Source organism: Spinacia oleracea, chromosome 6 (assembly GCF_020520425.1).
Source record: "Spinacia oleracea cultivar Varoflay chromosome 6, BTI_SOV_V1, whole genome shotgun sequence".
Taxonomy (NCBI): Eukaryota; Viridiplantae; Streptophyta; class Magnoliopsida; order Caryophyllales; family Amaranthaceae; genus Spinacia; species Spinacia oleracea.
The window spans coordinates 102,574,723-102,581,454 of NC_079492.1; positions in this window are offsets into that span (position 1 = coordinate 102,574,723).

The following is a 6,732-nucleotide window of genomic DNA, read 5'->3' on the forward strand; positions in this document are numbered from 1 at the left end:
TCCAATGAACTGGGGCACTGTGGAGATTGAAATCAAGGAAACATTAGAATGGTTCTTGGAAGCTTTAATGACTATGTTGGGAGGTGTTCAAGGTCTTGGCTTCACCTTCATGTTTGACAGACATAAGGTAACTTTCCGGGTTTACTTTCATATTTTTTTTTTCATTTGTTTTATAACAACTCATAAAGTTAACTTTGTAATGTGTGTGTTGGTGTTGTGATAGGGCTTGTTGGAAGATTTTCAAATTATTGTATCGAAAGCCGAGACAAGGTATCGTGTGAGATACATTTGGGCCGATTTTAAGGGCCAATTCAGTGGATCAACTTTCAAGGACCTATTTTGGAATGCGGCTAGGGCAACTACTCATGTGAGTTGCTTCGACTTGACAACTAATGCTACTGCTTGTTTCTTTGCTATTCTGCTACTGCTTTGCATCTTGTTGCCCCTTAGGTTTTGATGATGACATGCAAACTTTACTAACAGTTTACAGTGAATGTGAAAGGTATTCATAGAGTCTGGAGTAAGGCGTAGAGATGATCCATCAAAGGGACTTGGAGAACTGTCAAACAATGAAGAGAATATGAAGTTCCAAAGAAGGAGCTTGGAGAATTCATGTGAAGGGACACAATATTGGAGCTTCTACACAAAAGCATCAAGATGCAGAAACTGGAGACTACAAATAGAGTTATTTTTAGGATAAACTAGTATAGTAACCGTGCAATGCACGATTTATAATCTTATAATCTAAATATAAATTTGTAAGAAATCTGTTAGACAATTATCATCAAAATAGATCTTTATCGATATTCTTCAAATAAAAAATAGATAAGTATAATTTAAAAATTCACCTTCTGAATTATCTTCTAGCACTTGAGGTTGCAACAACCTCTCTCATCTCTGCACTCTTTTCAAACCAAACCTAAAAAATATAAATAAAAAAATCAACAATTAAAGTAAAACTCACAAAATTAACTAAAATTTCAGCAAGAAAAAATAGGTCTTACTGGAATAGAACTCTCAAATTTTTGCTCTTCTTTCTTCAAAGAACCTCACCTAAACATCAAATTTGCAACATAAATTAGACATCTGAAATTATGCCAGCTCAAATTCGAAGCATTTTTAAGGTTCTTCTAAGCCAAAATTTGAAATTGATAATTAGGGTTTACAGTTTCAGCGGGAGAGAGGAGAGGAGAGGAGAGGAGAGGAGAGAAAAAGAGAGAAATAATTCGATAATTCAAACACAATTCATGTAAATTGAGAGACTAAAACTGTAACACTCTAATAATTCCTTGCTTTTATAAAACCATTTTCCAGCTTAAAATAAAGGAATTACTAAAGTATTACCGCCACCGTGATAACGGTTAAGACTAGTACCAGAATTACGCAGCGGAATTAAATGTCTACTAACTTTTAAAAACATAATAAATGAAATATTGAGGCCTCCTACAATTTGGAACCATAACGGCCCAAAAACCCAAACATAAATAGTTCAAACATTTCAAACATAGTTAAGTATAATTAAATAGTTTCAAAGTACGAAAACATGCAACTCTCTCGATCATCCCAAGCCACATGATTCCGATCTACCAACCTGCTATTTTATTCTACTCCCCATCAATGCAAGTGCAAATGATAGATCATCATAGGGTCATTAAGGTAAAGGCCATGACCAAAACACACAAAGCACGTAGTCAGTAAAAGCTGAGTACTTACAAGCATAGAGTAAATGAAACTAAAACATGCATCACTCACTAAGTACTAATCAACATGCAAAAGCCATATAATAATAAACCATCACTCGTGAATACAAGACTCGACTCTTGACTCGACTCTTGACTCACAATTTAATTAGAATAAGCTTCGAACGGGCCAAAAGAAAGTTCCATAAAGGAAAGGTGATGGGAGCCAACCATACACCAAAGAATAAATAATAAAATCGGGGCATACCGAGTGTCGGGCCATACCGACGGAATTCCTGCGCATAATATAAATGAAACAACGTCTTGTATCATTAGTAGGAGTACGAGCTTTCCGGCAAGACTCCCCCCATTGTTCATACTCAAGGTATATACGTTCCAAGAGTTTTGAAGCTTGTTCCGGTTGCACTTTACGTTTATTAATATTTTATTAAATGCGAACTCAAGACTCACCAACATGCACACATACAATTAATAAACAACAACCAAAATAATCTTATTTTAAATGCTTTAGGACTTGTGATCAACAAGGCAAGACACTTGTGAAATTACTACCATGTTCCTCCTCACCAAAGTGAGACTCCACATCATGCACATTAACATGAGGGTTGTGCCCTTGCACGACAAATCCTAATTCATTTCATACATAATATTCCCAACTGAACCCTACATGTGCGGTGGCTTACGTGAGCTAACACTTCACATGTGGTAAAATAAATAGTACAACGAGGTACGAATAATTGGCTCAACGTATGCTAGACATCCCGTACAATAGCATACAAATAAATAATCCATCCCTTGCATGTGAAATAAACCATACACGCATAAATATTGAACTACATGATTGACAATGAAATTCATACTCATAATAATTTCAACATGCTTGTTCAACAATTAATCCAATAAATCCAACATCACAAATCACATGCTCGTTCACCAAAATAAACATGATTCCACATAATGTAATTCACATCATCAACAATCACGTAATGTCATTGACAAAAAGGTGTGGTCGCCCTAGACTTGTACATACCTTGAATACCTAAGCGTAGGGGCCACTTTGCAATAACGAGCACTCAACTAGAAATCACCTCCTATCATCAAAATAATGAAACTTAAATTATTTCCATGTTCATTAAATTTCCAGCAACTTTATAAAATTTAAAACCTCCTTTAAACTTTAGAATTCAATCGTTTTTCAATAATGCAATCGTCTCAATTTGCAAAATCAATCCCTAGTACAAAAACATAATTTTTCCCCCTTTAAAATCAATAAAAATCAACACTTTAAACCTTTATTCAAATCTGAAAATATAATTGATTATCATAATTAAAATCATCACCTAATTATGCTAATCAATTGACTCATTAGGTCTAGGTTAAAACCCTAACTTGAAAATCCCAATAAAACTAGTTTATTATCATAAAAATCAATGCTTTATTTAATAAACAAATCTGAAAATTCCTCCTTTAATAATTAAAACCAACCTAACGAATCACAACACACAAATCCTCAAACCACGGTATTCATAACCGGTTCCCAGCATTTTAATTACTCAAAACAATATTAATATAATAATTTAAAATGCGGAATTTAAATAGAATAGGTAAGGAAGAAGAGAATTATACCAATCCGGCCTATAGCACGGAACAACCACGAATTAATGTGATTGGGCGAAAAGAGATTGGATAACGAACAAACACGAGCACACACACACACACATACACTCATGTGTGTGCGCGCCGGCAAGGGGCGACGACAGGGGCAGCGCGCGCGGGCAAGAGGCGAGGCACAGCAGTGCTGTGCGCGCAGGACGAGGGGAAGGCACAGCGCTGGGCGCGCGGGACAGAGCAGGCACAACACGCGAGGGCGCGCGGGACAGAGCAGGCACAACACGCGAGGGCGCGCGGCACAGAGCCGGCACACACGCGAGGGCGCGAGGGACGGAGCAAGCACACATCGCGCGAGGACGCGAGGGCGCGAGCAGGCACACAACGCGCGAGGGCGCGAGGGCACGAGCGAAGGCGACGGGCGAGCACACAGCACGAGCACCCGAGTGCTGGGCGGTCGTGTGTGAGCCGGCAAAGAGGGAGAGGAGTGAGGTGCAAGAAATCAAGAGAGAGGGTTTATGAGATTTTAGGGGTTTTTTTAATTATGGGGGAGTCCTATTTATAGGCTCCCTAATCTCTTGATGGGCTAGGCTTAGGATATTTGAGTTGGGCTTAGGAATTAAATGAATTGGGCTAGCTTAGGATTTAAATTAAACTCTTTGGATTGGGCTCGATTAATGAAACGAATTGGACTTTTTATTTAAAACCCGAAGCTTTAAAAATCATTTGCAACTCATTTAATTTCCCGACTCAAGAATTAAATTCGTTTCTTAATTAATTAAAATAATAAATATTCTAATTAATTAAAATACATTAAATAAAATACATTTAAATATTATTTAAATGCTAATAAATAGTAAAATGCTTTATAAATATAATAAAATATACTTATAAATATTATAAAAATACGAGGTATTACAGTCTACCCTCCTTAAAAGAAGTTTTGTCCCGAAACTTGGGTTCGGAAATCAAAATTCAACTCAAAACTTGAGACTTTATGAGACTTTCAATACGTTCATTTACAAAAAATTTAAGTTGATGTACTCTTCACATGATTAAACAGGACAATAATAAGTGCAGATTCAATAGAAAGCACTAAATTGAGCATAAAATAGGGGAAAACAAGGTAAAAAGCGCGAAATTCTACCGCACTCTACCCCCTTAAAAGACACGAGTTACGACCCCGTAACTCAACTAACCTCGGGAAAAAGCTCGGGATATTTCTTTCTCATTTCGTCCTCCCCTTCCCAAGTGGCTTCCTCAGATTCTTGATTAGACCACAACACTTTGACAATTTTCACATCTTTAGGACGCGTACTATGCACTTTGCTATCAAGGATTTTGACAGGTATTTCCTTAAAGGTTAGACTTTAGTTCTAATTCTATGGTCTCTGGTTGCAACACATGCGATTTTTCCGGGATATATTTCCTTAACTGAGATATGTGGAACACATTATGCACTCTATGCAAGTCCATAGGCAAGGCTAGTCTATAAGCTACCTTTCCAATTCTTTCTAAGATTTCATATGGGCCTGTGTACTTAGGGCTTAACTTCCCTTTCTTTCCAAATCTCATGACACCTTTCATTGGTGACACTTTGAGCAACACTTTATCACCTATGTTGAACTCTTCATTCCTACGTTTCAAGTCTGCATAACTCTTTTGGCGATCCTGCGCCGCTTGAATCTTTGATTGGATGGTTCGGATTTGGTTCATGGTGTCCTCTATCATTTGAGGTCCCAACACTACGGTTTCACTAATATCGTTCCAGCAAAGTGGACTTCTACACTTTCGTCCATATAAAGCCTCAAATGGTGCCATTCCAATGCTAGCATGATAGCTATTGTTATAGGAAAACTCAATCAAATCTAGGCTATCTTCCCAACTTCCTTGGAAATCAATAACGCATGCCCGAAGCATGTCCTCCAGGGTTTGGATAGTCCTTTCAGTTTGTCCATCCGTGGCTGGGTGGAAGGTTGTACTCATTTTCAATGTCGTATCAAAGCTCTTCTGCACACTTTTCCAGAAATTCAAAAGAAACCTTGAATCCCTATCTGATACGATATCCTTAGGAATTCCATGTAACCTCACAACATTCTTAATGTAGGCTTTAGCAAGTTGTTCCATTTTCCAGGTTTCCTTCATTGGTATAAACACTGCTGACTTAGTCAACCTATCTACCACAACCCAAATTGTATCATTCCCAGTCTTTGACTTAGGTAAACAAGTGACGAAGTCCATAGAAATACAGTCCCATTTCCAGCTTGAAATTTCTAAAGGTTGGACCTTCCCTTGAGGTCTCCTATGCTCAATTTTAACCTTATGACAAGTCAGACATCTAGCCACAAATTCAGCCACTTCGTTCTTCATCCTTAGCCACCAATAGACCTTTTTCAAGTCCTTATACAACTTGTCACCACCTGGGTACACAGAATATGGCGTATTATGCCCTTCTTTCATCAATCTCTCTTTCAGTTCTCCACACTTTTTAGGCACGCACCACCTGCCTTTGTACCTCAAACTTCCATCATCATGCATTCGGAAATCTAACTCCTTACCCTGCAAAATCTTTTCCTTGATTCGCTCCAACTTTACATCACCTGTCTGATTCTCCCTAATCTCATCAAATATCGACGGTTGGATGGTTAAGGCATTCATTATTCCCACAAGGCTTTCACCACTCACTATTTCAAGGTTCAAACGTTGCATGTCCTTACACAGCTCGTTAGCAACTACTAACACATTAACACTATGACTTGATTTCCTACTCAAGGCATCCGCAACTACATTAGCTTTTCCTACATGTTACTGGATATCCAAATCATAGTCCTTAATCAACTCCAACCACCTTCGTTGGCGCATATTCAAATCCTTCTGTGTGAAGATGTATTTTCAACTTTTGTGATCCGTAAATATCCTACACTTCACACCATACAGATAATGTCTCCATATTTTCAATGCAAATACTATAGCCGCTAGCTCTAAATCATGGGTAGGGTAATTGGATTCATATGGCTTCAATTGCCTTGACGCATACGCAATAACCTTCCCGTTCTGCATCAATACACACCCTAAACCATTCTTAGAGGAATCACTATACACATCGTATGCACCACTCTCATCTGGTAAGGTTAATACTGGCGCGGTTGTCAATCGCGTCTTTAAGGCTTGGAATGCTTCCTCACACTGGTCACTCCATTCAAACTTGGTTTCCTTATTCATCAAGGTAGTCATGGGCTTGGCTATCCTAGAGAAGTCTTGCACAAGTCGTCTATAGTAGCCAGCCAATCCCAGAAAACTACGAATGTCAGTCACACTCTTGGGTGTAGGCCATTCACTAACAGCTTTGATCTTAGCAGGGTCAACTGCCACTCCTTCTTTTGACACAAAATGTCCCAAAAATGCAACTCTTTCCAACCAAAAC